The sequence below is a fragment of the Eurosta solidaginis genome, chromosome 3 (genome assembly GCF_040869045.1).
Source record: "Eurosta solidaginis isolate ZX-2024a chromosome 3, ASM4086904v1, whole genome shotgun sequence".
Lineage (NCBI taxonomy): Eukaryota > Metazoa > Arthropoda > Insecta > Diptera > Tephritidae > Eurosta > Eurosta solidaginis.
In genome coordinates this window covers 255,139,878-255,160,260 of record NC_090321.1, presented here as the reverse complement: position 1 = coordinate 255,160,260, position 20,383 = coordinate 255,139,878, and the positions used below count along the sequence as shown (strand labels likewise).

Genomic DNA, 20,383 nt, shown 5'->3' with positions numbered 1-20,383 from the left:
ATCTTTTACACTATACCTTTCACTGTAGCTAGTGCAGAACGTTCTTTCAGCGTCCTATCAAAAATCAAAAGCTTTCATAGATCGTGTTCATCTCAAGAGCGAGTTTCAGAACTTGCCACGCTTTGCGTTGAATCCGTTTTGGCAAGACAGTTAAATTTTGATATTATTATAATAATTTTGCAGGGATCAGCATCAATGCAGCTAAAACCAGTCATAAGATGCGGCTATAGTATTTCATCAAGGCCATTGATGCTTACGGTTGACGAAAATGAGATCGAAGTTGTAGAGTCCGTTGTTTATCTTGGTAGTATTGTCTCAAATAAGAGCGGTGCAGATGAGGACGTTCAGTCTCGCATAAACAAAGCAAGAATGGCTTTTGGGCAACTGGCAAAGGTGTGGAAGTCCAGTCAAATATCTTTAAAAACGAAGCTTCGACTCTTTAATTCGAATGTTAAATCAGTACTGTTTTATGCTTGCGAGACGTGGAAAAGCTCAACTTTAATTCAGAAACGTCTACAAGTTTTTATTAATAAATGTCTGCGCCGAATCCTGAAAATTCGATGGTCGGAAAGAATTTCAAATGACGACTTATGGTATAGAACAAATCAATCTAAGGCTGCCACAGAAATAACCAAGCGTAAATGGTCGTGGATAGGTCACACTCTCAGAAGACCTCCAGTAAATATAGCCAGACAAGCATTGCGATGGAATCCACAAGGAAGCCGACGACCTGGTGCACCTGCGAAAACTTGGCGCAGAACGGTGGATAAAGAACTCGAAGACACAGGATACACGTGGAATGACATCACAAGAACTGCACCTAACAGAATAAAATTTAAGTCGGTGGTCGAGGCCCTATGCTCCAATAGGAGTTGAGGAAGGTGATGATGATGATGAGCAATAAAATAGTATAAATAGTAAATATTCTGTGTTAATTTTATTGTCAGATCAATAATTATTCATGAATGAGACGTCATTAATTCAAGTTAATAAAATGTATTAGTGGATTTTTTATAGGGGGCCCGTAAATTGTTTAATCCCGGGCCCGGATTTTCTCTCTACGGCTCTGGTTTAAGGGGTAAAGGACTTAAGTCAGATATAAACAAAAAGTGATGCAATCGGTATATATGTACCTTTTGCATCACCACATATAAATACAATTATGTTTGCAGCAACGATTTGTAAGTAAAACAGTAAGAAAACTGTGTTTACTTGGAATAGCTGCTTACGTGTATATACATACATATGTATGTATTTTGCATGGATGGGCACTTTGTACTATGAATAAAAATACCAAAATATTTAATTATTTAATGCGATTTGGCATAAATTTGCATTAAAGTTCTTTTAAATGTAATTCAAAATTCGATACATTAAATTATCAGGAGAATCGGTCGAAGAAAATTTGTGGATTAAGAAGCTACGAAAATTCCCGCTGTACCCTGTAGAAAAAATCGACTAAAATTCATAGACCTATAAGATTATACGTGGTTATATCAAATCGTTTTTAAAATGGTAGTGCTAGAACCTTAATGGTGCTAATATCCCGAACAAGCTGGATCAATATCAGGAAAAGGACTATCATCATCGATAATACTCCCCCAATCCATAGGGGATTTTCTGAAGAAGAAGAAGAAAGGGTGCAAAAGCTGATACCAACATTGTTGCTTATTATTTGAGGGTATTAGACAAAACTTTTTGATAATTTTATTATTCTGGCTCAGTCTTCATACGAAATAAAAATACCTGCAGAAGAACGCCTCAGAACAAGATTGTTTTCTTTTTTATTCCCTAAAAATAGCATATTGTTTTATTTGATGTCTGTTTCTTAAAATATATTACTCATTATGTATTTTGTTCCAAAAAGGGTCTTTGCTGGTTGTCACCAAACTATGAAAACGGACAAAGTTCAAACGACAGCATGAAGGATCAAACTAAAGCAATTGCCTTAAAAAGGAATGTTTTGCTTGCTTGTTTTAAATAGGCTTCGATCGCTTTTTATAAAATTTTGTACTTAGTTATATTCGTTGGGTCTTGGAATAAGTTCTAAGCTATATTTCATACCGCTGCACGGTGGGATATTTGATCAATCTAGCTGTCCAAAAGTCGATTTTTCAAAATATTACAATTTTTTTAAATTTACTCCCTGGCGTTCCTAGATGTCCACTGAATGGTACACATACCCATCTGCAACATCAACGGAGCTAACCGCGCACATCTAAAGTTCTATAAAAATTGTATGCAGATCGATGCATTTTTGGATTAAAAAGCAATATACCCTTCTAACCTAAATACTTGTTCACTTGTTTAGCCTTAATAAAATCTATTCCATTTTCTTTTAGGACAGGTAAATGTGTTTTTAATTCGTATATTAGATTTTTTATAAGCCATGTTTTAACTGAGTTATTCTACTTGTGATACTACTACATTTCAATATTAAATTTTTTAAAAACCTTGCAAACAAAAATATATATGCTTTTTTCATGGCATATCATGTCAGTAATTTTTTGGCAATACATAAGCTTGTGTTTGTTTCAAAGTTTAATAACAAAAACGGCTGCGCATACCCGCGATTTTTTGAGTGGTGATCAATTTTGTAAGAGACTGATACCCCTATTGGCAAAAGGTGGCAACCTTGTGAAAACGTCCTCAGTGGCAACATATATGTAGGTGAAAAGTCTTAAAATGTAATACTATATCGATGTACCAATTTTGATTCAAATCGTTTAAGCCGTTTCCGAGCTGGTAGTGGATATACAAAGAAATATAAAAAAGGAGGTGAGGTTGCAACCCTAAGTGGCAACCCTACTTAAAAGTGTCAATAGAAATGCGGAGTAAAATACCTTTCGTTTGATATCCATATTGACATACATATCTCATGTAATGCCAAAAAATGACCCCAGGTCCCTCCGAAACCGGGGGCTCGATCCATAGTAATTCTGCGCGGAACACCGTGAATTTACTGTCAAATATTCCTTTCATAACAATGAAGTGAGACAACCACTTTTTAAACAGAAATAACTCCTATTTTAGTTTTGGCCAGCTAGATTGATCAAATACCCCACCGTGCGCTGGGTGTATAGGGTTTTGGCACCAAAACGTGGACCCAGCTAACCCCAGATTTAGTTGCGATGTAGACCTAAATGAAGACCAGGGGTACCCCTTGATCAGTTTTTGCGCTAAGAGTATCAGACGAAGGGTATTTATAGGTGCCTTGAAAGGGGACAGTTTTTATTTCAATGTCTTAATTATTAACACGCTTATATTAGCTTCACTTGTATGTGTGTTGTAACTCTCTAGGCTAGGCGCGAAAAGGACAGTTAGACCCATCTAGCGGCAATTAGCGGCAGTGATTAAATAACTAGCTATAAAACGAGTTGTGCTTAATAGCGGAGACACGAACCTCTGTGCTATGGTGCTATCAATATCCAATATCTAAGTGGATTCTATATATACTAAAGATAAATATATAAAAGCCTGTTTTTTAGTTTTTTTAAACTATGGATGTTTTTTTACGATATTGGTATCATAGATCGAAATATGGACTCGGTTAACCCTAGAAGAAATGGAAGCTGTCGAAGAGTGCTTTAGTACCGAGTATTTTTTATTTCATTAAGTTTTTATGATTGAACGAAACGTCGAAGCTACAAAACTTGGGAGAGAAGGTAGGGAGGGGTAGAAAGGAAGTCATATGGTGGAAGAGGCAAACGGAGAGGTAGAGCTGGAGAAGGGAGGCGCAGGGAAAGGGAGATTATTTGAAATAACCAGGAACCTAACATGTTTGGAAAGACGTCTGCCATGCCAGTTGTATTTTATATTTTGAGAAAAATTTAAACAACACCACTTCAAGATGGGCAAGATGTGTTATTTAGAAATGTTTCCCAAAAATATTTAATAAGATAAAAGCAAAAATTCGTTGAAAAATGCTTCAATGCATTGAGCAAGAGGACAAACTCCGATTTGCAATGGCAACTGATTTTCAAGGTTACTTACTTACTTAATTGGCGCTTAACCGTCTAAACGGTTATGGCCGAAAAATAAATGTAAGGCGCGATAACCTCCGAAGAGATCTAAGGCCGAGCTTCTCTTCCAATTTGCGTCGTGCTCCTCTTCATTTTCCCTACAAATTGGCCGGACGGGACCTACATGTTTTATGCCGACTCCGAACGGCATCTGCAAAGCAGATGAGTTTTCACTGAGAGCTTTTCATGGCAGAAATACACCCGGAGCGCTTGCCAAACACTGCCGAGGGGCGACTCCGCTTAGAAAAATTTTCTTCTAATTGAAAAATAATATTTCTAAAATTTTGATGTTGCTTTGCCCGGGAGTTGAACCCAGGGCATACGGTGTGATAGGCGGAGCACGCTACCATCACACCACGGTGGCCGCAAATATTCGTTAAATAAAAGTATAGTTTCAAGAGGCTTTTACCATGAGTTTCAAATTTAGGGGTGGTTTATTGCAAATTTTATATTATTACTAGCAGACCCGGCAGACGTTGTTCTGCCCTGGCTTTGGTTTTTACCTCTTTATCTCCCTCCCCCTTCTCTCTCCTTTTATTCACTCCTCTTTCTGCGTCTCTTTCTCGCTCTCCGTCTTTTCCATTCCTTCTTTTCTCCCTCTTCTCCCTCCCCCGCTCCATCTATCGCTATCTCTATATTTTCGTTCAACTCTATCACTATCCCTTTCTCATAATCTTTCTCCTTCCCTCGTTTTTCTTCTCTCTAGTTCTTGTTGTTCTTCCTCATCCCTTATTCCCAGTCTCAGTCTCAGCCCCAGTCTTAGTTTCAGTTCCAGTCCCAGAGGGTTGCACGTATTTATGACTGAGAGTGGTCATTTTGTAGTTTAAAAAATAGATAAGATCCGATTCTCATTCCTACTCAATATGCTCACAGGATTTCATGAGAGTCGGTCGAGCCGTTTCGAAGGAGTTCAACCACAAACACTGTAACACGAGAATTTTATATATATGATATAGAGGCAGTTTAAATTATGTGATATATGTATGTATTCTACAGGGAATCGAACTGGCTTCGAACTAGCACAGAACTATCTCAATAGGAGACGGTACTAGTTCTAATTTTGCCCCTCGCAATGCTTTCAACTGACATATTTAAAATTTTGATATCCTACGAAATGGCAATTTCCTCCCTTTGAAGACCTCCTGAACGCATTTTTAACTGGTTCAGTCGTATATTTTTCTGCTTCTGCCTTTGAGTAATTCCTTTAAATTCATATTTATCAGACTTGAACGCTGTTGCCACAAGAGTCGCTACACAGTTGGTCCGCGCACTGCATCCGATTACCACCAGTTCGGTGGAAGTCGTTAAACCTGTAGTGCTAAACTGGTGCTTTGCATGACTGTCTCCCATTTTGCTTCAGCGTATATATGAATTTCAATGCAAATGAGTATAGAACAAGTAAGGAAGTCTAAGTTCGGGTGAAACCGAACATTATATACCCAGCTGTACGCTTGAAATGCTGTTGTTGTTTGTTTTGTGTGCTTAATAGTGTTACATACAAGGCTGCGCAATAATACATATTGTAACGAATTTACTGCAATTCCCCTTATTTGCAATCTTCTGCTAACGTTCGTATCGCTAAACTGTTGAATAAATAACTCCAATATTGAATAATGGAAAAATGGCCTTTATTAAAGTACTTCACAATAACACTAATACTTTGCAATTAGCGTGCTTAATAACCAAACTGACTGATAGCTTAAATGAAACTGACTTCTCGCCTCCACTGTTGTCGCCCTTTTAAACTGTCCGACCTTCTCGTTGCATATTTCTTGGCTTTTCTAATTCCAGAACTTACTAGTTAGTTATAAATTTCTCAGCTACAACTACAGATGTATAATTTCTATAGCTTCTCTCATACTCCATGCGCTTGTATGTGTGAGCGACGCTTCCACAATTATAATTGCATACTTTTAGGAGCATCTCAGATAAGATATCTGCATGTGTTTGTGCATCTCTTGTCCGCTGCGTGTACGTACATAGGTGTAGACAAAATGATTAAATTATTGATATACATTCACTTCACTGCTTAGCATCGGCATAGAGATGGCAGTACCCCTTAGTGTTGCTAACATTCGTAACAATATACATATGGTTCTATGCTGAACTAATTTTCATTTAAAAGAAGCAAAAAGGATACAGAGGCTGACACCAATGACCTTGAGCGGGTAATAATGCAGTTTTCCTTCAGATATGGGGATTTCCCTACTGTTTATTTTAAAATAAAGGTATAGCAGAACAATAAACATAAACACACAAGTGCCATTGTACTAAAAATCTTCATTACAAAACAAAAGCGCAGGGTTATTAACGAAATTTTCCAGCTTTTACTAGAAATAGCTTATTACCTGCATCTACACACTTTTCAAAAACCTTTTATATAAAAGAAGGCGATTTAACCGATTTAGTCCATTTTTACTGAAAATATTTCCTGCTAAAAGGCACACATGTGCACCAAATTATTCGTCGAGTTATGGCTCCAGAAACGTTGGGAAATGCATTGTAAGAAAGGGGCAGTGCCACGCCCATTTTTCAAGATTTGAATTCTTTCCCATTTCTTGTTATAATGGCACAAAATACGATTGATACATAACTATTTTCCGCTAAGATTTCACTTATTATTTTTGCCTACGACCCTTTTTAAAGTTATTTATATAAAATTGGACGTGGTCCTTAAACAATCTTATCCATTTTTACCAGAAATATTTCCTGCTATAAGAAAAATATGTGTACCCAATGTTGTTACGATATTAAATTTTTCTTCGAGTTATGGCTCCCGAAACATTGAAAATTGCTTAGACAAAAAAGGGCGGTGCCACACCCATTTTCAAAAATTTTAGTGTTTTCCAATTTAATGTTATAATTCAGTTTAGAAAGTAAAATTCTATTGATACTAAGATCTTTTTCGCTAAGATATAGCTTATTATTTTCGTCTACGACCCCTTTAAAAATCTTTTATATAAAAGTGGGCGTGGTCTTTAACCGATCTCGTTCATTTTTTCTAGAAATATTTCCTGCTATAGGGAAAATTTGTGTACCCAATTTTATTACGATCCATTAATTTTTCTTCGAGTTGTGGCTCCCGAACCGCCACGCCCATTTTTTCAAATTTTAAGTTTTTCCTATTTATTGGGAAATGAAATACCATTGATATAAAGCTCTTTTTTGCAAAGATATAGTTTATTTTATTCGTCGACGATCATTTTAAAAATCTTTTATATAAAAGTGGGCGTGGTATTTTACCGATTTCGTTAATTTTTCTTCAAAGCATACCTTATAGTAAAGGCAACCTCTCTGCTGAATTTTGTTACGATAGGTTTAACGATTTTTGATTTATGATTAATAATATTTGTAAAATTGATTTTATCACAAGTGGGCGCTGCCACGCCCATTTTAAAATTTTTTTTCAATGTTTTATTAAGAGTCTCAATATCAGTCCACACGTCAAATTTCAACATTCTAGGTGTAATATTTACTAAATAATCAGGTTTTTTGCTTTTCCAAAATGTTATATATATATAAAAAAAGTGGGCGTGGTTATCATCCTATTTCGCATATTTTCAATGCCAATCTATTCTGTGTCCAGATAAGCTCGTGTACCAAATTTGGTGAAGATATCTCAATATTTACTCAAGTTATCGTCTTAACGGACATACGGACGGACGGACGGACATAGCTCAATAAAATTTTTTTCCGATACTGATGATTTTGATATATGTATGGAAGTCTATATCTATCTCGATTCCTTTATACCTGTACAACCAACCGTTATCCAATCAAAGTTATAATACCCTGTGTACAAGTACAGCTGGGTATAAAAATGGAATTGAACTCAAATTTCATTACAAGGCATTTTTTATGCTTATGCAAAGTTCCCATGTATGGTTCATACAAAACTGCGACCATGACAGAATGCAACGAAGAATTGAAAGGGTGTAGGGAGAGTGGTTGTTATAAGGGCAGGGGGAGGTGTGTCACATAAGAGGAATTCTGTGAGAACTCTTATTGTTGGTTTTAAGTACAGTTGGAGGAGTGAAGTGTTATCAACATATTATACATACATAGTATATGTACATATGTAGTAGTAATGCAAGTGTTGTTGCACATATACAGCACATGCTTAAAAACATTTACACAAACAATTCTATAAACCTGAGTACATAACCGTATGATCGTAGCCATTTAGTAGTTGGTGCATAAGTAAGTAAAGCGCTCACTGCGGATGTGCAACTTGACAGCAGCTGCAATAACAACAATAATATATAGTCGTATGTACTTGTTTGTCGCTGCAAGTCTTTACATTTGCAGTTATTGTTGTTGTCGTTGTTTTTATTACATGCCATTTGGGGTGAGCAAAGTAAGCGCACGAAAGTTCGTGCAAAGAAAAAAATAAAATAAAAAGTCAACAATTAAAAAGTTCTTTTCTTTCAAATTACAAACACATGTACGTATGTGTGTATGTATGTGTATAGAACTCAATTCTGCTATGCTCAAGTCTAGTATCTACATATGTACATATGTGGGCTTGACTTGATGGTTTTGTTGCTGTTGTTAATTTGGCTTTGCTGTTTTCAAAGTCTTTCTTTGTTGATAATGGATTGTTACTGGTAAAAAAAATTGTCGTAAGTGAGACTACATATTAAATCCGCATTCAATTAAAAATTAGTAAAAAATTGTAATTAACAAAAAAAATAATAATAATAAAAAAAGTTAGATTGATTTTTTCTTATTTTACCAAAAAATTTCAACTGAGGCAACATTGTCAGAGGGTGGGATTTTAAATTAAGAGCAGGACTCTGTTAAAGTGCACATTGTTTCGAGAGAAATGTTAAAACCGATTGCAAGTAAATAGGTCTAATTACATACACGACGGCAGCTACAAGACGACAAATGTCAAATTATATTTACTCATGTTCTTATGAGGGTCGTTATTTTCAGCGCGACGGATAAGCAAAACAATCAATCACGAATGCCGTTGTAGACAGATTAAACCTAATTAAATTTTTGGATAGCGACAGTGAGTGACGTTCTTTTTATTTTTTTTAATAAAAACTAAAATTGAAGTAAATAACACATAATAAAAGCTAAAATCATTCTTCGGGGATTTTTTAAATTTAAATAATATTATTTCTAAATTTTCCCATACCATTTGCTATAATTTATACATGTGGCTACTAGGCTTGCCAGATTTATATTTCGGGTTCCCGGGACAAACCTCAAATTTGAACCATATTCCCGGGATTTTTTAAAATTTCCCGGGACATTTGAAAAATAAGAAACACCTACATATTTGTATGGAATTAAACTTTTTAAACTCATTTATTTATCTTCTTCTTCTTAATATATAAAAAACATGGGTCACAGGTTTGAATCCAATGGACTCGTAAACCACTGAACCGATTTTGAATTTGTTTTGCACCCCGTGTGTAGTTTGATCTAGCTTGAAATATAGGATAGGCTATATCTCAGTTTATTGTCAGAATATTATTTTATTGCAATTTTTTTTATTTGTTTATACGTAATATTAAAATGGCGTATACGCAGTGGCACTCATATTTTCAGATGGTGCGGATATACTTCCGTATAATTGCTTGGTGTTTAATTAAACAATCTGCTTATCAATAAAAAATATTATAGCGAATGATATCAAGTATAGCACATCACCAGGCCCGCCGAAAGGGGGGGGGGAGGGGGTTTCTGAGGGAGCCCGCGATTTAGAGGTACTATGACATTTTTTTTAATACAGGAGAGTTTTTAGTTGTTCCATGTGCAATTTTTAAGCCGAATTTCAAAAGCAACGAAAATCTGCATTTCGTTTTAATATTATAGTAAAGTGTGAAAAATAAAAATCTATATATATAAAAAGAAATGCTAAAATGTGTGTTAGTTGGTCGCCGGTGTTTGAAGAGATGCGTCGGTCGATTTTATTCAAACTTTCACACAAGTTGCGTAAACCTCACGCGGTCGTTACTACAGGTACAGGGTCTCGAGATATAGGCCAAAACGTGGGCCAGTGAATGCCTAGACAGTGTTTATACAATATGGATATCAAATGAAAGCTGTTGATGAGTACTTTGGTACAGAGTAATATAATATCCAGAGACGGACTGGGACTGGGATTAGGACTAGGAGTGGGACTGAGACTCGGAGTGGGACTGGGACTGGGACTGGAATAAAATACATACCACCCCCTGGGACAGGCAATAAGGGATGCAGAAGAATGAGAAGGAATTGAGAGAAGAGAAAAGAGAGAAGGAGATTGAGAAAGAGATAGAAAGAGACGAAGATGGAAATAGATGAAGCGAAAAATACGGAGGGAGGAGTGAATAAAAGGATACGGAAAAAGTGAAGAGGGGGGAGGGCAGAGTCAGACGGAAAAAGCTTATTAAAATGTATGCAGATGGGCCAAAATTAGGGCAGGACAAGGTCTGCCGGGTTTTCTAGTAACAAATATTTTTATGAAACTGGCTAATAATTAATACGTCTACTGTGTTTAATGCGAATTCAATATTCTATGGATTACTTTTGCTAACGTTATTTTAAAACACAACACTTCCCCATGCAAAATCAATGTTTAGATGTGCGATATGTCAAATATTGACAATATTCAGAACCACAGTAAGGATGAATTTTTCTTCTTTACAGAGTTGCATGCAATATGCTAATGACCTGAATACAATCGAAGCCGCAAATATGGCCATGTTTCGTAGCAGATTATAATTTGTTAATTTTGATTTTGTGAAAATGCCGGGATATAGCATTTCCCGGCGGGACACTTTAAAATTTGTGAAAAATACGGGATGTCCCGGCCAATACGGGACATTTGGCAACGCTAGTGGCTACAGCGTTCAAATTAGTCAAGTAGCCAATGCTTGGCTTCGGTTGTCGTCAAGCTTTGCTTTATTGTGGCTGTAGTCTGTATACCTAAACCTAATTACCTAAACCTAAAAATTATTGATGCTTTTGATTCAAGGTTGTTTTTAGGGTCCCAGCACCATAGCCCTGAAATGTGTATGAAACGGGTTCTCACTGAAAATTCATCTGCCTGGAAGCTGTCGTTCGGAGGCCCATCTCATCAAATTTTAGGAAAAAATTAAAAAGGAGCATTACACAAATTAGAATAGAAGATCAGCCGAAATCTCCATCAGGTAAATGGCGCCATGTACTTTAACTTACGATGGCATGTTGGCACTCGCCGTGGTGTGCTGGCAGCGTGCTCCGCCTACCACACCGAAGACCCTGGATTCGCGCACCGAGCAAAGCAGCATCAAATTTTAGAAACAAGTTTCTTTAATTAGAGAAAAGTTTTTCCAAGCGGTTCCGCCCCTTGGCAGTAATTTGGCAAGCACTCAGAATGTATTTCTGCCATGAAAAGCTTCGCAGTGAAACGTAATCTGCTTTGCAGATGCTGATCGGAGTCCGGCATAAAACATGTAGGTCCCGTCCCGGCAATTCGTACGAAAAATGAAAAGGAGCACGACGAAAATTGAAAGAGAAGCTCGGCATAAATTCTCTTCGGGGGTTAATTTATTTATTTTATTTTTTATGTTAATAAAATTATGAAATTTTTTTTATACATCGTTAAAGTAGTGCGGAAATTATTGATAATTTTTCTTGTTTTCTATGGCTGTATTGCGACCGACATCACAACTTTATCTGCTGGTATCCTTTTCTATGATTTTGAGGTCGCTAAACCAAGCTAGATGAGGTTCAACTAGCCAGTACGTGAGGACCTTACATAGACTGAATGAGTTCGTGTTGTTACCAGAAGTTAGTTTAACGACCACAAAGGTTCAATGTGGTAATATTAAATCGTTTCTAAGATGGTCGGAATAATACTTTGATGGTGCTTTTAACCGGAACGTTAGGGATCTTTATCCGGCAAAGAACCATCAACATCGATAACACTCCCCAAAACGTTCTGGGAATGTCCTTCTTACTACAAAAACAACGTGTATCGTCTCGTCTGCCATTTGGGCACCTTTGCGCCAACCATCCATTGCGTCTTTAAGAGCCCATTCCAAGGGCAGATAAAAAATCAGGTAGTTTGTTCGCCCTGTAATTGATGACGTTATACTTCAATGGCTCGGAATCGTGGAGGGTGTTCAGAGAAGATTAGATGGCTTAGTATGTATATAGTAGCTAGTAACTGATTTCACTGCCCTCATTTTTGTAGGTCTCCCATTTCGGCAGAGTCCATGGAAGGGTCGTAGGAGTACAATGGAGTTTGGATACGTATCTCTAGCTAATTAATTACTTCTACAAAGGATCTATGCAAGAGAATATCTCTATAAATTTGTCCAATAACCTTGAAAATCAGAGGTCTATCTTGTATATCGCTTGCATTAACATTTCACAACTCAAAATAGACTAATTTAACATTTCAATTTAATATTCAGAAGTCAGTAGATGTTTCTAAAAAATCAACTATTGTAATAAACAATTTGCAAAATATATATTAATAGATACATAGTTGAGCAAATATTAATGTATGTATGTGGTATCATCATACTAAACACGAATCACCCACAGAAAACAACAACAAATGAACTATTAAATAGATATCTAAAAAATGTTCCCCCTCTCCATTTAGCCAGGTCAGACAAAATATGTAAGCAGTCAATCAGCTCATTCACTCTAGGGCATATGTATATACACTTTTTATTTTGCTACTTCCATGACTGTTTTTACAACAACAAATATTGATTATTGCTAAAACTAATATTTATTATTTTTGTTTTTATACCTTTCATGAACATGAAATGGTATATTAACTTTGGTCCGATCTTTGTAACGTTGAGAAATATAGAAGATAGACTCACCATTAAGTATACCGAATTGATCAGGGCGACGAACTGAGTTGATATAGCCATGTCCGTCTGTCCGTCCGTCTGTCTGTTTGAACGCAAACTAGTCCCTAAAATTTTGAGATATCTCAATGAAATTTGGCACAAGGATGTATTTTTGTATTATATTAGACATTTGTCGGATCGGGTAGGATCGGACCACTATAACATATATCTCCCATACAACCGATCGTTCAGATAAGACGATTTTGGTCATTCCTGCCGCAATTTAGAAAGTATAAACGTGAAACTCGGTGATATATATTCTAATACATCATAGAAGATTTTCTGAAAAAATCACTTTGATCGGAGCTATATATAGTATATATCCCATACAACCGATCGTTCAGATAGAAAGATTTTTCGCCATTTCTCCCTTAATTTAGAAAGTATAAACATGAAACTCGGTGATATATATTTTAATATATCATAGAAGATTTTATGAAAAAATCACTTTGATCGGAGCTATATATAGTATATATCCCATACAACCGATCGTTCAGATAGAAAGATTTATTGGAATGTCTCCCTTAATTACCAATATAAAAACGTTAAACTTGGTGATATTTATTCTAATATGTCATAGAAGATTTCCTTTTAAAATCATTTCGATCGGAGTAATATATAATATATATCCCATACACCCTATCGTTCAGATAAAGGGGTTTTTTGCCATTTTATATTTTATATTTATCTTAAAAATCGTTTAGGTATGTACATGTGTTCACTATATATTTCTTATCTTATACATCCGATTATTTGGAGATTATGAACGGGATAAGATTATTGTTCAGCCCCATTCATGAAAGGTATGTAGTCTTCGGCACAGCCGAAGACATTCCCGTCCTTACTTGTTTTTTATTGCTGTTTTGTTGTTTGCATTGATATTTGGTTTATTAAAAGTCCAGCTGTCTATTTGTTGTTGTATTCAATTGTAGTTTTTCGTTTCGTATGTATGTATGTATGTATAATGTTCTTATTTATATTTATTTATCGTTTTTTTTTTTTTTATTTATTTCGCTTTTTTGTTTGATAATAAATAATTTGCTTAATAATCCCTATACAAATGTTTACCAATACACTAATACACTCTCATCTCACTTCTTTACTTTCTCTTGTTTTCATTCTCATTACAGTGAGCGCTCTGGCTAGGCATGACGAATCACAAAGCAACGGTATTGCCGACAGCCACTTCAGTTGGCGTGCGCTGATCAAGCGACGTTGTTGATATTTAGGTAAGCAGCTCGAAGTGTGGGAGAGAGAAAAACACAAGAAGAAAGTAAATATTCGTTTTTGTTATCAAAAAAATCGTGTTAAAAATAACTAAAAAATATTGTGACAGAAATAAATAACAAATTAACAAACCGTAGCAGTACAAAAGGAAGTTGCCAAGGGAAAAAAAGCACATAAAAATAATGTTCGGATAAAAAATTAAAAAAAAAAAACTTAAAAGGTTTCCCAAAGAAAAGAATAAAAAAAAAAAAATAAAAAAAAACTGGTTTCAAAATATGAGCATATTCAACGCTTTTAAAGCCATTCATATTTTTAAAAGTAAAATTAGATTTTTTTATATTTTTTTTTAGATTCTTAGAAATAAAAAAAAAATTCAAAACAGTTACTAAAAAATAAAACAAACCTTTTAGAAAGAGCTGTGTGGCAAGTTTAAAAAATTTGGAAATTTTTGAAAAAGTTAAAAAAAAAATAGAAATTTGGAAACCTTTATTACAAGTCATGCGGAAAATCACAATGTTTAAGAAATGCAAATTAACTAACGTAGGATCTTTTTTTAAAGAACGTTATATTTGAAAAATTTTTTGAAAGTCAAATAAAATTTTTATTTCTGATTCTCAAAAAAAAAAAAACAAAAATTATAAAAACTAAACATTTTTTTTAAAAGCTCTAAGGCGAGCTTTATGTTTGTAAAGTTTTAAAAAAATATTAGGAATTTCTGAAAAAGTAAAAAAATTTAAAGATGTCCACAAAAAGTGCTGCAAATCTTGAATCATTAAAAATAATTTTGTTTTACAAATATGAGCATATCTAACGTTTTTTTTTTTTGTTTTTATTCTCAAACATATAAAAAAGGAAAACTAAAAACAGTAATTAGGAAAAAGAGTAAACATAAAATTGAAGTGTTTTTATAAACTAGCTTTTATGTTTGCAAAGTTTTAAACAAATTTTTTAAAATTTTTGAAAAAGCCGAAAAATAGTTAGAGGTTTAAATAAAAAATAATAGAATATTACAGTTTTAAACAAATGCAAACTTAAAAAATAAGAATTTTTTTCCAAATGTGCGCATGTGCCGGAACACTTTTTAATGAATGATGCGTTTTAAAAGTAAATAAATTGTTTAAAGTAAAATCTAATTTTCGTTTTTGATTCTCAAAAATATTACACAAAAATAAAAATTAAAACAATTAGAAAAAAAAAAAAAAATAAAAATATATATGACTTAAGACTGAGGTATTTAGAAAAATACAGAAATTTAAAAATCAAAAATTAGAAGGTTTTCGAAAAGAGTTGCGCAAAAGATCACAGTTTTTAAGCAATGAAAACTTAAAAGTTAACAAAAATTATTGAAAACATTATTAAGAGAAAAAAGATCAATTTTCAACGGAATGATTGCAAAAAAAAACTATAAAAAAATAAAACAAATGTAATTAAAATTTAAAAACAGTGCTGCGTAGACTTAATAATTTTCTTTACAATTTCTTTGTTAAACTACAATTTTAAACGTTTGTTCAGTGAATAATTAAAAACAAACAGCAAAGTTTAACTAGCTATAAACGATTTAATGATGCATTTTTTTTTTCAAAGAAGAAAGATATACAAATTGAAATATTAAGCAAACAGGAATTTCCGGCCATCGCTGCACGTGAACAAAATAATAAATCCTTGTGTTATTGTATGTGTGTGTTTGCATATGAGCTTTGACATAATTCGAAATTAAAATAACAAAAAAAAAAAAAAACAAAAAAAAAACCAATCTTACAGAGTTCCACTGGCGGCAATGCGCAAAATTTGAACAAACAAGTTAACTCTAACAACAACAAAAATAAAAAAACAACAAAATTATCATAAAATAAATTCACAGAAAAAATTAAAGATGTCTATCTGATTCATCGCTATCAACAACAACAACAATAACAAAATACAGCAAATATTAAAGTATAAGAAAGAATAATTACATCTCCTCACAACTGCTTATTTGCTGTTAAAGTGTATTAGTGTGCTTTGAAAAAAGTTATTATCGTTGTGTTAGTATGTATTTTATGCGTGTAGTGCTGTGCTTTGCGCGTGTGGTTGTGTATATGCTTGGGAGCAGCTAGACAGCACCAACGCAATTAACATTCAGTCAACAATCACGCTGCCATCATTAAACGGCTTAAGCGTCGGCCTAAAACAAAACAAAACAACAACAAACAAAAGCAGTGCAGTATCTTAATAAAGTTTTAAAAAGCGGCAAATTAGGATCAATAATAAGTGGGTGTTTTGTTGCCTTTTTCTATTTTTTTTTTTTTTTTTGTTTGTTTAAACGACGAGACGTATAATCTCTCTGTCTAAATATGTTAATCGGCTTTTCAAGACAAATTCATCATTTAGATGCCCACATGTGCACTTTTTCCCACCTGCGCAAGTAGCTCGAGTTATCGACAGGCAAAGTCTTCTTGTTCTTCTACTTCAATCATATCTTTATATACTCGTGCAAACTTACCATCGGTCAAACATACATATTTATGTTCATCTGCGTGTGTTACCGTATTTTCAATGGGTTAAATATTTTCATTGTCATCTTATTCAAATCAATTGCTAAGCGTTTTGCCGCCGCTAAAACGTGCAGTATTTCTTCGCTATGAATATACAATAATCACTATAAAGAAGATAGGGTAAGTTTTGTTGGTCATTATGAAATTCTTCAAGAGCATTTCCTTTTATTTACTTATTTTTGTGGTAGATTTTATGTACACATCCCTTTTTTTGATAATGATGAGCAGGGGGCGGGGTGACGTGATTGCTATCTGCCGCAGTGTTCATCAATTATTCGGCTTTGTTTTTTTTTAATTTTTGTTATTCTTTTGTATTGTTAACAATTCATAGCTTAGGGGCATTCCGTGCAAACTCAAACTGTCGAAGGATTTTCTGTCACAGATTTAGCTAAAATTTTGACATCTTTCTGTGTCGTTCGATACCGGTTTTTATGTGTTTTTTTTTTTTATCTTTTGCTTCCAACCAATCGCGAAATATGAATTTTTTAAAATCTAGGGTTTTCTTTATATTTTCATAAAATTTATGAACAATTTTTCAAAAAATTATTTAAAAAAAAAACAACAAAAAAATTTTTTTTTTTTTTTAATTCAAAAAAAATTAAGGAGGCAAAATATGAAACTTTAAAAATTTTGGATGTTTTTTTGATAACTTTTTTAAATAAAATAATTATTCAAAAAAAAAAAAAATGTTCAGAAAATCCATCGAAAACCATAATACAAAATAAATTATCAAGCCAGATATTTTTTTTAAATTCTTCCATCCAAACCCGAGATATGAATTTTTGAAAATTTCGGTTTTTTTTTTTTTTTGAGAACATAGAAAATAATACCTTTTTTTAATGAAACCATAAAATATTTAAGATTCGATTCGAGCTTAACATAAAATTTATCAAGAAATACTAATATCGGAAAATTAAAAAAAAAATTCTTTCGAAAACAATTTTTTTGGCATATTTTTATTAATAAAAAAACAAATAACGGGGGCTTATTTCGAAAAGTAAAATAAATGAATTTTTGAATATTCCAGAATTTTTTAAATATTTTTTTTAAAAATAATTATTTTTTGCATTTGTCAGCAAATATATCAAAAACAAAATTGCAAAAGGAAGTCGTAAAAGTTTTAACTTAACATAGTAAAAAAAAATCACATTTTTTGAATTTTTTTTAAAAATAAATATTTTTATTCATAGTAAAAAAAAAATTGGAATTTTTGAAATTTTTTTACAAAATAATAATTTGTTTGAAAACATTTTAAAGAAAATCTCTCAAAAACAATAACCCAAACAAAATTATCGAGCCGGAATGGTTTTAAAATAAAACAATAATATAAAATTTGCAGAAACTTATATCTTCTATTAGATATAGACAAATTTCAAAAAAATATGATGCGTATTTTTAAATATCAAATTATAATTACATACTTTAACTTTCTGGACCAATTATATAAATTATAATACCACGAAATACATGGTGTTTTATTTATCCTTGCGGCCTTGAGCTCAGAAAGTTAAAATAAACTTATAAGGCTATTAACAAAACCCAAAAATTACATACTTACTTAATTAATTGGCGCTTAACCAGTTAAGCGATTATGGCCGTCCAATAAGGCGCGCCAGTCACTTCTTCGCTGTGCCAACTGGCGCCGATTGGATACACCAAGGGCATTTAAATCGTTTTCCACCTGGTCCTCTCAGCGGAGTTCCGGCCGTCCAATTATAATTAGTTTATAAAATTTTATTCAGATAATTCATTAAAAAGTGGAAGAACAGTTTTTAAGTCCGACAATTTTTCATTAATAAAAAAATTAATATGTTAAACTCGAAAACTAAAAAATTTTCTGAACATAAAAAAGAAACAACGAAAAATAAACTTTACGATAACATATCTACAGACTGCGCAAATTAATAGAGGCAGGATGTCTCAATTGTGTTGTTAGTGTAGAAATGAGATAAACTGACTTAAGCAAGGAAACAAAAACAAGCCTAGGATAGCCTAGTGGTTAAGGCAACTGCAAGTTTCACCGTGTGATTCGCGGTTCGAATCTCGGTGAAACCTTTGATAACATTACGAAATTGCCTGGTGATGAATACGTGGCGGTTTTCGAAATGGTACCATCGCAATATGCCTGTAAATGTTCCTTTATTTCTTTTCAGTTTCTCTCAGAAAAACATAATAATTGAACATTCAATTAAAATTATTAAAAATTAATTGAAATACTTAATTCGTACAAATTTTGATAACAAAAACATTTTTTTAATAAAAAATCCAAAATTCTTAAAGCTTCATATCAACAGATTGGCTGTAGTGCAAATTAAAACAAAATCATAGAAACTCCATTCGAGAGGTAAAAAAAAGAACATATAGCCTTATTCATTTTCATGTGATTTGTTTGATGAGTTTGAGGGCATACAGTAAAACACAATGTTTGTTTTTGTATAGAACTTTTAATTGGTCAATATTTCGATTTCACTCTGAAGTCATCTTCAGGAACGTATCAAAAAACTCAACTTATTTTAACTTTTTTTCAGAAATTTCATCAAAAAAACAAGAATTACAAAAAAAGGAATAATCTTGTCAGAAAGTTTTTCGACAAGTTATTAAAAAGGGTTGTTCCTAAAAAAAATCCAATATTGAAAAAGAAAAAAATATGTATACGAATTTAAAAAAATGTCGGTATAATAAAATTAAAAAAACGAAAAATTATTTTCATTAAAAAAAAAAATAAATGGAAAAATTTGCTTATCGGAAAACTTTTCAATGAGTTATTAAAGCAAAAATAGTTAAAAAAAATAATTCCAAAAGTTTCAGAAAATTGGCGGGACGGGACCTGCATGTTCTACGCCGACTCCAAACGGCATCTGTAAGATCAGGTTTCACTGAAAAGATTCATGGGTAATTTTTCAAACAATTTGTTTTTTAGTTATCGCAATTTTCATAGATTTATATTTCCGAATTGCTGACTGCGAAATTGAAAAAAAGTCAAACACATATTTTTTTTCAAAGATAAGATTCCCAAATTTAAGCGAAATTGGCGATGCAAAATAAATATTGTTGGTATGGAATGCCCCATGATTATCTGAAAGCTAACAGACTTTGCTCCCGAAAACACAAGCTGCTTCAAATTTTTTACTTATGTACCTACTTTTTTGTTGGTATTTTATTTTTCCGTTGTCTTGTCAGCGCTTTTGTCTTGTAGAGACTGTAGCCACTACTTTTTGTTACTTAAAATTGCCTTTTTACGTGAGCAGAGGGGAAGCAAGTTTGGCTTTGGGCACGTGATATATACATACATACATATGTATGTACCTATGTATGTATATCACGCGTGGTGTGTGTGTGCATTTTATACCTCTGCTGAATACACATTTGGCAAAAAAATCACGTTTGAATTGTAACAAAGACTGAAATTACTTCAAATGGAAAATAAAATATTTCTAGAAAATGCTGTATAAATAAAACACAAATGGAAGGAAGTGAAGCCATCGAAATTGTCTCTACAATTTGATTTCATGCAGAGCGAGTCACTTATACAAAAGCTGAAGAGTTTTGGATTAGATTAGACCCTGGGCTACCAAACCGCAAATGTACCGATTCTATCTTAGATCGCAAGAAGTACTTCTTCTTCACCACGCTCACCGCTAATGTCAACAGTGAAAGCAGCACAATCATTACAGTGACGACGGTGTTGCCATTTAGAATAACCCGTTAATTTTTATAGAAAAATTAAATTCAGACATAACAGTTTACA

At 33.4% G+C, this 20,383-nt stretch overlaps 1 protein-coding gene across 9 annotated transcripts in view; it reads left to right on the top strand.

Annotated features, from left to right (window-relative positions):
- The window catches only part of tou (toutatis), a 252,314-nt gene that overhangs the window by 70,912 nt on the left and 161,019 nt on the right, over positions 1-20,383 (top strand). For 6 of the 9 annotated variants that reach the window (XM_067775994.1, XM_067775995.1, XM_067775985.1 and 3 more), the window contains exon 2: positions 14,005-16,755. The gene's annotated coding sequence lies outside the window, so the exon portion shown is untranslated. Of the gene's footprint in view, positions 1-13,565; positions 16,756-20,383 lie in introns of those variants that run through there. The other 3 variants (XM_067775989.1, XM_067775988.1, XM_067775992.1) reach the window with 3 other exon arrangements.